Source organism: Musca autumnalis, unplaced genomic scaffold (assembly GCF_047663935.1).
Source record: "Musca autumnalis isolate F117 unplaced genomic scaffold, ASM4766393v1 scaffold_1, whole genome shotgun sequence".
NCBI lineage: Eukaryota > Metazoa > Arthropoda > Insecta > Diptera > Muscidae > Musca > Musca autumnalis.
In genome coordinates this window covers 311,232,236-311,245,817 of record NW_027411644.1, presented here as the reverse complement: position 1 = coordinate 311,245,817, position 13,582 = coordinate 311,232,236, and the positions used below count along the sequence as shown (strand labels likewise).

At 35.0% G+C, this 13,582-nt stretch overlaps 1 protein-coding gene across 1 annotated transcript in view; it reads right to left on the bottom strand.

Annotated features, from left to right (window-relative positions):
• The window catches only part of Nha2 (Na[+]/H[+] hydrogen antiporter 2), a 285,799-nt gene that overhangs the window by 235,113 nt on the left and 37,104 nt on the right, over window positions 1-13,582 (bottom strand). The gene's annotated exons all lie outside the window — the stretch shown is intronic.

Below are 13,582 nucleotides of genomic sequence, written 5' to 3'. Positions count from 1 at the left end.
AGCTCACTTGGGAATCTGAATTTACGTTCATAAATCCTATTATTAACACATTTGTACAATATTATAAATCTTTATCGTAATTATTCCTAGCTTTAATTTGTTGATCCACGCTTACGTGTATCAAGGTGGGCGGCAATGTATAAGTTAGATACTTTGTCCCTCAACTTCCCCTGCTCGATCAATCACGGATGCTGATTGGCGCACTGGCATCTCCTCTACAATTCCCTCTGCGGATACCGTAGTGTGCGGATCGCCGCTGGGCATCGGTTGTTGACGGTTTGTTCACTTTGTTACACTTTGCTCTCACTGGAATAATTGTAAATGTATTAGTATATGACATGGGATCCTCTGCGATCACTCAGAACCTCTGCGTTCACTTGTCATCTAGCACTTGTCGAGAAATAACGTCTACGCGTTATTACTTAAAGGCCTCTGACGCCACCACCCGATTACAAAGGTAATCTACTTTGTTGTTTGAAAAGAGTCACAAATAAACTTCAATTATATTTATATTAAGAATAAATACTGGTTGTTTTTATTTCCTTTATTCTTTTCTCCCTCCACTGCTCACATACGGTAATCCTGAGCTATCATTGAGCTATTGAAGAAACCTATGGATTTCCCCTCCCTCACCTAAACACTTAGCTCGCTTGCCATCCCCAAGAAATTGATCAACCTCATAAAATCGCAATGTGAAGACTTTAAGTGCAGAGTTCTACACAATGAACGCCTCTCAGAACCGTTCTTTCCTACGTCGGGTGTAAGACAAGGCTGTTTTCTTTCACCTATTCTTTTGCTGCTGGTCATCGACAAAATTCTCACTGACACAATCGATCATAAAAATCGAGGAATTCAATACAGGTTAACGGAGAATTTAGAGGACCTGGATTATGCACATGACATATGTCTTTTGTCCACAAAACACTGCGATATGCAGTCAAAGATTAATGACTTAGTAGCAGAGTTAACTAGCGCAGAGTTAACTTATGCAGATAAACATAGGTAAAACCAAAGCAATAAGCACAAAAGCCATAAACTCAACCCCCTTCCTTATTGAGGGCGATCCGATCGAATTTGTGGAGAAATTCTGTTATCTTGGAAGCCGACATCGCAAACAGGATTGGTAAAGCTAATGGAGCCTTTAAGCAACTACGGACCATCTGGAATTCCTCAATAATATCGACGAATACAAAAATAAATATATTCAAGTCGGACGTTTTATCCGTACTACTTTATGGGTGCGAAACCTGGTTGACAACGGCAGCCTTAAATTCAAAGATACAGTCATTCATGTCTCCGATACATCTTGAGAATATGGTGGCCAAATGTTATAAGCAATTCCGATCTCTACCAAACGTGCAATACCGATCCAATAAAAAGATCATAAAAAGAAGGAAATGAAAGTGGATACGGCACACATTGAGAAAAAATATCGATGAAATATGCCGTCAAGCCGTAGATTGGAATCCCCAAGGTAGCAGAAAAAAAGGAAGACCTAAAAACTCGTGGAAAAGAAGTCTTGTGAAGGAGTTAGAATCCACCGGAAAATCATGGAGCGAACTAAAAGCAATAGCAAATGACTGATCATCCTGGAGGATGTTTGTAGAGGCCCAATGCTCCTCAAGGAGTTAATCGGAAAAGAAGAAGAAGGCTATTCTATAAGGGCTTTAATAGTAATTGAAACTTCTATACCAAATTACAAAGCTCTATTTTAAAAATGACGAGCTGTATCTTGATTTCAACAAACGGACGGACGGACGGATGGACAGACGGTATCCGATGAATATTTCGATGTGTTACAAACGGAATTACACATTTAGGCCTGTTTCCCTATGCTGAAAGAAAATGATTGCGAACGAAAAACACCTAAACTTTGGTTTTCATGGCAATACTGACTTTGTGTTTGCTTTAAAACAAATACAAAATTTAAAAAATCATACACGAGTTTAGTGGTTTTTCTTTCGTTTTCATTTTCGTTCGACATAGTGTAACAGCCTGTTAATTACACTGTGCAACATTTTTAAAGTAATCTTGTGCAAACAATTTGAGCTTAGGAATTTTTGAAAGTACAGACCCAAACGACAAAAACCCTAGTTGGGATTTGTTGTGTCAGATCCAGCTTGGATTTTATAGCCTCATATAAACATGGTTAAATATTGACTTTTTGAAGCAATTCGGAGCCATATCTCTGAAACCAATGCGAAACTTCCTCTAACCTCTGAAGCAAATTTGCAGATAAGGGCGAGAATAAAATATTTGGGCGAGAATAAAAAACTACATTATTGCCACAAATTGTATAAAATATGGAAAATTTACATAATTTGTATATATTTCGCACCATATCTCCAAAACAGTTAAGTTTTCCTTAATGTTTTTGGAAAAATATGCATTTTTCAACGACTCTTTAATAAATATGTCAATAATGTGGTGAAATCCGTAATGCGAGAATAAACTGTTGGTGTGAACTGTGTTCGAAATACGTGTTGTAAAAGATATGATGCAAAATACCGCTGACACAACATGAAGTAAGCATTTTAGAGTTTCAGAATGTTCTCAAGAATTGCTGAGAACTTTATTTGGAATATTTTTGTAAAATGCTACTTGGTTCAACTCCCAATAATTAGGCTGATACTGACCAGAATTTCAGCAATTATGTAAAATTTTCTATTATTTATCGATTTTAATGCCCTAGATGGAGCTTTTCTTATGTGGTCTAAGATAAGTTCTACTAGTTTAGGGCTACAATATTGCCAAAGACAGCAAGGTCAAACACTTAATCGTTTCTGAGATAAAGTCCCGATGAATACAAAAAAAAACTGTAGTTTTAGATGAGGCTATATAATCCGAACTGGATCTGACAGGACAAAACCCTACTAGGGTTTTTGTAGTCTCAATATGGTCTTTCAGCATTTTCACTGTTGCATAGCGTTATACCCTCCATATTAGGGTGGAGAGTATACAACATTGGTGCTCGCGCCTTTACGCTGCACACTGGTCGAAACCACAGATCTAGCGGCGCGAAAGTCAAAAAATTTAACTATAAAACTGTAAAATATTTTCCATTGTATCGATTACAGACACTTTGCAGACAAAGATTTTGTTTCTTCATCTTTGTTGTTGTAAATATTCACTCAGTTATTCACTATCAAATACAAGAGTTTTTGTTGCATCAGATTTTAAAAAATTGTTGCAAAAAAATTGGCTTCATATTTGCTTAAATGTTAAATAAATTCGTAATGAAATTGGACAAGATTTATTTTTAATTAATAGCAGAGGGTGTGATTTAAATTATAAAAATTAGTTTAGGGTCTGGAGGCACTTAGTTATATAGCAATAAATTTTCAAAAAATTCAATTTTTTAGTGTTTTTATGGGTTGTACGCGCTTGTTCTATAGAGTGCATCTTGTAAACTTGGCCGAACTTGGGTTCGATTATTTTTTGGGGAATGAAATTGGACTCTCTGGATACGGAATAACCACATTAGGGCTGCAAATGTTTGAAAATGTTTTGATGACTGCACTTTTAAAATAAGGGAAATTGCATGAAATTCATACAAATTTAGCTGTGCATTTGTATGGGAGCTAAATCAAAATATGGACCTATCTTGAGAAATGTTTACAAGGAGGAGTTCTACCCCCGGAGACACTATAATACCATATTATAGCTAAATATGTTGTTAGATATGGGATAACAAGTACAAATTCAACGAATCGGGGGTACCATATAAGGGGCTACATCGAAACATAAATCCGTATTGAAAATATTTTGTAAGAAGATTTTATACGCAGTGAGAACACGGAATGCAAAATTACAGCCAAGTTGTGGTCATGATATTCAAAATACCTTAAATTGGGAGGTACGGTTACATGGGGGCTATATCAAAACGTGCACCTATGTCGATAATGTTTGGTGGAAATATTTTGTGACCACTAGGAACCCTAAGTACCAAATTACAGCTAAATTGCTACGAAATTGTGGCTTAAATCCTCAAAATACCGAAAATCGGAAGGTACCGTTATATGGGCGCTATACCAAAAAATTAGCCGATATTGTTCATATTTGGCCCATTATTACCCACAGGTACAAGCAGAGTTTGTGCAAAATTTCAGTGACGTATCTCAATTCGTTTGCAAGTTATTAATTTCGCGCCGCTACATCAGTGCTTTCGACCACCGTGCACTGCCGTAAATGCAAGATTCTCTTAAGTGTTGTTAATCCAGCAACACGTCGAAGTTTGTTGTAATCTTTGAATTAATGCATCTTAGAATTACAATTATGTTAAAAAAACTAAAATATCTAATGAAAACTCAAGAAAACCGAAAATATAGATTTCTCTTAAATACAATTGTGAGCAGCCCTGGTATACAAATAGACCAGAAATAACAACAACGACCAAGAACTACCTGATTTGTTTGATGCAATCACCTGTTTACAAAATGAATGGAAATCCCCAATATTGCACACATTAGCGACTTTATAACGATGGAAAATTTCAGCACATAGTGTAGTTAATTAAATTTAATTAAATTTAATTAAATTAAATGCATTAAATTAAATGCAAATGCAAAATCTTAAAAATAAAAATTCATCTGGGATTTGAACCGGGGCCGTCGCCAGCCATCAGAAAATTTTGCAGACGTTTTAGCTTTTTGAACCACAATCCACTTAAAAAACCTTTCGACAAAAATCAAAAAGTTCATGCCATTATTTCAAGATTTTAAATATGCCAATCGCTTCTAAGCATTTACAATTTTCGAAACTCAACTTTGTTTTTTCCATTTTTCACGATTCTTTAGGAGAAAAGGCCTTACAAATATGACCAATTTTGGAGAAAAAACTGTATTTACCAATGACTATTATTCACGCCTTAACTTAAGTTGAATCATTTAGTAGATTGCCCAAGCTTCGTTTTTCTTCTTATAACAATTCCCCTAAATTGTAAGGGCAGCCAAACATGTTGGTTATAATATTAGGCAAAATGGAAACATTTAATATAGATGTATGGATTTCCTTGAAGTTTTAGCTACTTTCTAAGCATATGCAAGAATTGCAACTAGGACCAAATTGAAGCTAAGCGTCTGTAGATTTCAAACCTGCATAAACTTTTTGTGGAAATTTGCGGTTTTGTCAGTTATGACCAAAAGTTTAGCCTGGTTTTTGTGTGCTGAATTTATATTTTTTGGAATATTTTTAAACAATTTTATTTTTATTTCTCACATTTATGTTTAATATAATGCTTTTTGTGCTATTAGTGATTTCTTTTATCATGGTAACTTGGAGCCGCACTGAAAACTCGTGAAAGAAAAATAGAAGGTTTTGGTTTAATAGAATCTCTTCAGAAAATTACCGATATAAAGAAATTCCTTTTAAATATTGTTGTCTTATTAGGATGTAGGTCATTATTTATGAAACTTTTTAAATTAATTGAATTAATCGAGCTAACGTGACCTAAGGAGTTTTGTATTGAAAAAGTGAATTCTAGCGAAGTCCCACACACCCAACCATTATGCTTCGATCGTTTCGCTGGTGGTTTAATTCAGCTCATAAGGCATATCGGATGTGAATGGCTAGAAGACAAGGGCAGAGTTTGATAACTTCTATTTATACAAACATTATTGCAAATTTGCAGATATGAAGTATTTTTTGAAGCCGTTTTCTTATCAAGTCAATCTAGTGTTCTGCCTAGAACCATTTCTCAATACATAATAAATTCGTGCCAGTCGAACTGAACGCCGTTCTTACTTGTTTTGTTTTGCAAACATTTGCTTGTCTAATTGTATATTCATATGTATGTGCATCTAGGTTAATATACTATTTGTTGCATATGAAAAACAAGCATCAAAAATGTCAGGTATAACCTGCATACGTATGCAGGGTACAAGCATTCATAAACCATTTGGTAGTATATTTAGAAAATACGAGTATATAATAAATCCAATAACAAAAACAGTATGCTAAAAGCTTAATAGTTACGCACATACATAACGGTTGTTGGATGATTAGATGATTACTTTTGCACCACTCTCTTAGATACAGACCTATCGCACTTGTGTTAGAATATACATAAACATGGTACGTATCCCTGAAGTGTGGAACACCTATTAATACATAGACAAAAACCGCCTGGTACTAAGGGGATTTCAATACTCAACATGAGATGTGGCATTCCGCCTTAAACAGATAGATCTATGGTTTGCGCAATGGAGAATTAGAGGAAAGTATCCCAATTCGCCAGACATAACCATCGTGTCACCTAGTCAACAGTTTGCTCGGCGAGCACAAGCGGAAAAGGTGACTAGATCATCTAAATTGTTACCGTGAGAGTCAACCTAATCACCCTAACATGGTGCTCAAATTTATAATTGAACAAAAATAAGATAAAAATAACACTGTGCGACAACCAAAAACTGAAAAGGCCTTGATGGCGCTGGGGCGAAAATTAAATATTGTAAGAAATAATAATGAATAAACCTGAATTCTTAAAAAAAAAAAAAAAAAAAACAAAAAAAACTGAGTAGATTATGAAAGTAGAGCTAAAAATATGAGACAAGTGTATCGGCGTTTTTAAAGTTGATGACATATTTTCCAAAGTAGACGGTATCAGTTCCGCCCATTTCTAGTTTTTTTTTCGAAATATTCGAGTTAAGATATCTTGGAAACCTCACAGTTTATTCAAAACTGACGTCAAAGAGAAAAATATTCTTTATCAAATTTCACTATGGGCCATCAATATCCATTTTGCTGTAAAAAACATTAAAATATTTCCCAATTTTTTGATAGCAATTTTTTCCTTCTTTTCATTCGAGTTGATACATGAAAGAAATATGAAACTTGGTTCTAGGAGGAAAGTGTCAAAAGAAGAAAAATTCTACACAAAATTTCACTATGGGTTTCAGAATAAACTATATATCTACATGCAGAGAAAAAAATATGATTGATCCAACAATATTCGAAGAGCAAAATATGTATTGTAAAAATATTGTTAAATTCCAAATGTAGTATTGTGCTTCCAACAATTGGGTTTTGTTAAAACCAAAAATAGTTTTTGTCATCTGGACAATAGTTTTCTCTTTTCTTCGACAATTTTTTCTCTTCTCTCGCTATTCGATGCCGTGTTGAAAAAAACAATTATGGTAGGTTTTGTTTGTATGACATGATGCTTTTATCTTTGTTTTTGTATGTATGTATACCAACAATGAGACTCTTGTTTTTATTTCATTCTTCTATCTTCATTGTGCTTTGAGGTTTGGTGTTATACCGGAGTTTGTTATGGTGTTTAATTATTCCTTATGTTGTGGTGAGTGCTTGTGGCTTTTTGTTTGTCTTTGTTGTCAGCCAATCCAGCAAACCATGTATTGTGTTCATCAATGATTGCAATATTATATGCGACATTTATATCCAAGTTGTGTGAAAAGTGTATATGAGAAGTATATACACTCAAATCAAAAATTTCTGGGCTGGTTTTCTGGGTTGACAATACTTTTTGTAAACAAAATTAGATTATGATAGTTCCTACAATCGGTATTGTTAACGATTTTTACAATATTGCGGAAATTCAAAAGTTGTTTTTGTTTTCTATGTTTAGAACAAAAGATGGTATTTTTGGATTTGGATTACAATGTTTGAACAAAACAATTACATTTTTGGAACCAAAACAGATATTTTTGTTCCAACAAAAGCGAACAATATTTTTTCTCTGCGTGTACGTATACTATTTCCCTAAGAAAATTAGATTACAAATTTGTATATTTTAGGATGAAATTATTTGTTTTCATTTTGGACTGTTAATTTTACATAATTACATGCTGGATCAAAGACTATAGTTTCGGGAAGACAATAGATTCCAAAATTAAAAGAAATAATTTCATCCTAAAATATACAAATTTGTAATCTAATTTTCTTAGGGAAATAGTATACGTACACGCACGTAATGAAGCATATGAGGGTTATAATTTTTATCCTCCTCAATGAAGTTGACAAAGACACTGTATACCTAAAATGCATGAATTCCAAGATATCTTAACTCGAATATTTCGAAGAAAAAAAACTAGAAATGGGCGGAACTTGTCCTGCCTACTGTGGTTACTTTCCGATGTAAACATTAAAAACGCCGATACATGTGTCTCATATTTTTAGCTCTACTTTTATAATCTAGTCGGTTTTCCCATCATTTTGAAAAAAATTGGATTATGTTGCACAGTGTAATATGAAAGCCGATATGTACTTTATATAATGTATGAATATGTGTATGCATTTCGATTCACCACCCAATTCCAATATTTCAACTTTTTTCCTTATTACTCATTTATTCATGTAGCTCAATTTAAATATTGACTTAAATATTTTCTAATCACAACACATACATATGTATGTAACTACAACATTTCGTTCACATTAATACATATGCACAAAAGAACTTGCATATGAAATACATTTTGCAGAAGATACAAATGATGCATAAATAATCAAAACTCATTGCTGATTTGTGATGCAAAGAGTAGTTGAAATTATTTTTTTTTTTCGTTTGTAAAGGGTACCAGCATACTTAATGCGATAAACGGAGAAAGCAAGTTGCGCTGTGTCATAAGATGGATAAGAGGATTTTAACTTAATGCTAAATTTACCATAAATAAATGATTCCTTTCACTTTACATATTCAAGCAGTTTACAGATTCTGCGGAATTGTGAATGTAAACATTCAAAGCGAAGAAGTTTGAATCGGTTATTAATGGGAATTATGGCAATTCTGTATGTTTTTGCAGAATCAACTGAATATAGAAATGGAATCAAATTCAATTTCTGGGAAAAGATTCTATTGAGAGTGTTCTATATGGTTTTGCGAAAAAAATTATTCCTTTTTTATTTACCATGTCAATGACGAATCCGCAAGTCTATCTACCAGGAAGCTGCTCGGGTGAAGAAGTACACTTTATCTGGAGACGTGGAGCATGCACATTAACAGCAAACATTTAGAGAGCTTTGAATATGAAGCCTCAAGAATGATTCAAAAGAAATTAAGTAGGCTACGCTCAGATGAAAGATGGGAACGCTCAATGAATCGAAGAAGGGCTCCAGAAAAACATTCCAATTGTTGTTGTAGCAGCTTCTACATGTATATATATGTCTTCATTTCATTGATTCGGCTCTGCCTCCAGCTTCAAGTTCCGAAACGACGCACAGTGTTGCCGCAGTGAAAAAAATCGAAAAATGTCATGTTAATATGAAAAATATTTTCCAGGTAATCATAAAACTGTTATACACAGACATAAAATTTTAGATTTTTGTCATATGAGCGCATCCACTGTGCAATGTAGATTCGTTTTTCTCTATTTAGTGTGCTGTTCCAATGCCGGATGAACTCACTTTAACAACACGTATGTACGATCTAAAGCTTGGGTAAACAAATATGCAATTGGCATTGAATGCGATGTCATTGCCCCAAAGAGTACCGCCAGAATGAAATCGTCGGCGAAAGAAAGTAGCAATCCTCCCTGGGGACCGGCTCAGGATTGCAAATATCGGCGGCACAACGGGAAGAATTAAAGAAATTTCTGGCCCTTTTTGGACATATGAACTTGTCGACAAAAATATGGATTTTGATTCAAGGTAAAAAAAAGTATTGCAGAGGAAGTACCTGAAGGAATGGAAGTGCATCTAATTTCGGGAGTCATTCCTTTCAATAGATATCGTGCATACTTGTCATTTCAGTTGGTCGCCGTATAATTTAATTATAATTTAATCTGCAAATGTTTGAAAAAATGTTGAACTTTGGTAAGGGAGGTACCCTTAGAAGTGGACCGATGTGGCCCCTTTTCGAACTTAAACTAAGTTTGGACAAAATAATCCGAGATCCAAAGTTTGGACCAAATCGGTTGCTCCATTCAAGCAAAGATTTTCAAATTTTGTGAAGAAGGTACTCGAAGGAGTGGACCGATAGGAACAATCTTCGAACTTTATCTAATATTTGCAAAAATATTACGATATACAAAGTTTGAACCAATGCACTATAGGTAATTTGCCCTGTTTTTGAGGCAAAAAGTCGATTTTACAACTTTTAATAATAATAATTTTTTAGTTGGCATTGAAAAAAGAACATGTCAAAATTTATTAATATGAATGATATTTTTCAAAAAAGCGTCATTATCGCGGTTTAAATTGCAGTCAAATTGAGAATTTCGAAGAAAAACTAAAAAAATACATATTGCAAGGCATATTTCAATGTATTCAAAACCGCGGAAAAATAAATTAAATATAAATATATGTAAAATGGAATAGATTGGCAATTGCGAGAGGAATTTATTTAGTCTATAATATAGCTTAAACATTTTGGGTAGCGACCAAAAAACGCAAAAAGTCAGAAATAAATATTTTATTTTTCTTAAAATCACTTCATATAGACTTATACTAAATTGGCCGTGTTTGGCCGTGATTTTGCCACCTAGAACACATTACTGAAAGTGTTCTGCTTTGGTACTACTAGGTTTCAAAACCCGATTTTGCCCGTTTTTCAATATTTATGAGATTTTATTAGGTTACTTCTCAATAAAAAGTCTTAAAATTGTGGAAGTTTGGTTTGAGGAAATAAGTAATGAATATACAAAATATTGCTGTTTACAATTTCATTGCAAGTAAAGTAAGTAATGGCGACAAATTGTTCGGTATATCCGTGGTTTTCTATAAACGGTGCGGCAGTAGTAAGCTTTATTTTATCTCTCTATTACATATTAATCATTGATACGGTTTAAAGGAGTACTAAACTCGTCTTAATTAACGTATATTCGAAAAATATATAAAACTGCTGTAACAATTCGTTGGAAAATCTACCCGCGGGGACAAAATTTGAGTTACTTACTACCGTGATCGTTTTCATCAGTTTGTTGTGTATAAGAAAACTAATGAAAATGGCATTGGAAAAAATAGCTTTGTTCGTTATATACGTAGTTGCTTATAACCGTTGTTCCTTATATCCGAATTTATCTGTAAAAATCTTTGTTTTATCTCACTTTTACACAAAAATAATTTAAAAAGTTAAAAAATCCTTTATTTCTGCTGTTATTAATTTTTGTCTCAAAAACAGGGCAAATTACCTATAGTGCAATGCAGTATCCAGATCGAAAGCTGCCGTACGCACCAGCCAACACACATTGTGGCCTTAGAGATTTTTTTATAAAACTCAGGCCATTTTCTCAGGAAGTGTGGGCTTGCACCTGAAGAGACTTATATCATCGGAATGGAGACAGCGAATAAAACTTGATGCAAAAAAATCAAAGCTATTCGAGAGGAGAACATAAACTACAGTTTCCGAAATTTTGTGTGCGAGGTACCCGGAGGAGTGGACCAATATAGTTCATATTATAACCTCATCTATGTCTGGTAGAAATATTACGATGTTTTATCGTGCGCACCACTTTATCGAAAAGTTTTGAGCTTTTGTAGGGCAGGTATCTGAAGAGTGAAGATGATGTAAGTTGGGACAAAATATTGCGAAGGTCAAATATGGGACGCAATTGTTTAATCTGCTCGAGAGTTATCCTACGCTCCAGCCAGATGGAAATGGCTAAATCGACTCCACATTGTATTAAATGGATTTGGGGTCTTGTATATTTGGACAAAATTCTAAGGGCTGAAGGTACAACCACAGCCTCCTCCCAAACCTTAGAAAAGTAACTAAATTTAGACAATGGTTAAACCAGACAGAGAAGAGTCCAAAGATAACAGATGTTTTTAAGGCTGTGTAGGAGATTCTTTCTTTTCCACTACACTTCTTGTTAGGCCTGCGAGCAACCGCATCGTTGGTACCTGCAGTTTTAACGTAACCAGCCTCATTCCATCTGGTGCCGTCGACAATTACAGATCCGTCTGCCGTGCAAGCATCACAAAAGAAAACTAAGGGGGACTGATCGTCTACTCTCTACAGCTCGATAGAGCGAACTAAGTAATGAATGATCGACCGACCTCTGAAATGTATTCGGCTTTCATGTCATCATTGGCGATGCGATCGCTCGAAGCATCCACCAAAATCACCAACGGAGCGCTTAACAGGTAAACCGGCAACAGCTTTCGCCCGTCCAAATGTTCTTTTGTTAACATTTATACCGTTCCTGCCCGAAGATACGTCTTGAGTATTCAATAGAGCGAACTGAATTCCTGATGTCAGAACTGAGGGCCTGAAATCTAGTGCACTCCAACAATCTCTTAATACTTAAATTTTCAACGGGATTTTTTGCGGAGTTTAACTTTTGGAACAGAAGCTTCAATTGCACTCCGAAAAACTGACTAAATATGGTCGGCAGCAGTTATGATTTCCTCAATGATGGCGTTTCAACGGTTATGGGTAAGGAACCATCAGATAATCCTAGTTCCAAGGTAAATTCGAGCATACACGGCGGAAAAAAGACCTCTCTAACATATATCCCAAAGATATTTTGCAGCAAACATGTATTTGTTTGCAACCAGTCCCGAACATAACGTATGTTTGGGTCCTGCAAACAAATATATGTTTGGGTGCAAACAAATATTTATTTGACTGAAAACAAATATATGGGTAGATTACCATATACAAGATATTCGAAATCGAGCGTTTTCCTGAAACAAAGTGAACGGCGAATGAATCGTTTTTAATTCATTCTCGTGTGTCGTTCTCGAACAAAAAAATCCGCAAAGCTATCGAGAAATATTCGAAAACGATATCGTTGTCGATAGCAACGGTATGGTGGGTACCTTAGCTGAAAAGTAACAATATTTAAAAATATTTCGATAGCCCTATGAACAGGTTTGAAGTCATGGACAGTACGCAAACAGTCGTCAATGAAAAAACCCTAGCATCCGTTGAACCTAGGTGGAATGTGCTAGGAAAAATTTGCAACAATGGAACAATCTACCAAATAGGTGATCAAGCTTCTACCTCAATATCAGAACCGTCCCAAAATATGCGTTTGTCGTTAAGGTCAGGCCGAACTAGAACCTCACTCTGGTCGGCTACGTAGAAATCATTCACAGGACGAATATATACAAGACGAATCATCCTTTTCAGGTATTAACTATACAAGACTCAAAACTGCCTTTACAAATGGGTAAGCGATCATAGCGATATATACATAACTAAACCTGCGTTTCCACCATATTTTCACCCTTCTGTACTGTAAGAAACGGTTAAATTCTTCTAATCGAAGATTATGTGTATGGTGAATGCTCAGTCAAAAACATACCCACTAGAGTGGGGCGATTTGAACACCATCACGGGCGCCTGGAGTTTCTGATTCTTGGGATTGTACTGAGCAAAAAAGTCAACTAGACCATATGTCTACGGTGAAAATCGAGCCCCCGGATTTTGACTTGAAGTTTTTTTTCAGGGATTTTCGGATATTTTGGCAAATAACAACCAAACCACTGATATTTTCGATCCAACACAAAGACAACAATTGTAGCCAAGACAATAATAAAGAACTCTCTAGTACATCGCAAAAGCATTGGAACGCTCCTTCAGGCAGTTATGACCTCGAGAAGGTGCACATTTTTCGGAAAATATCGATAAATGACACTGTGCTACAAAATGGGACTCAAATTCAGTGGGTGGAAAATC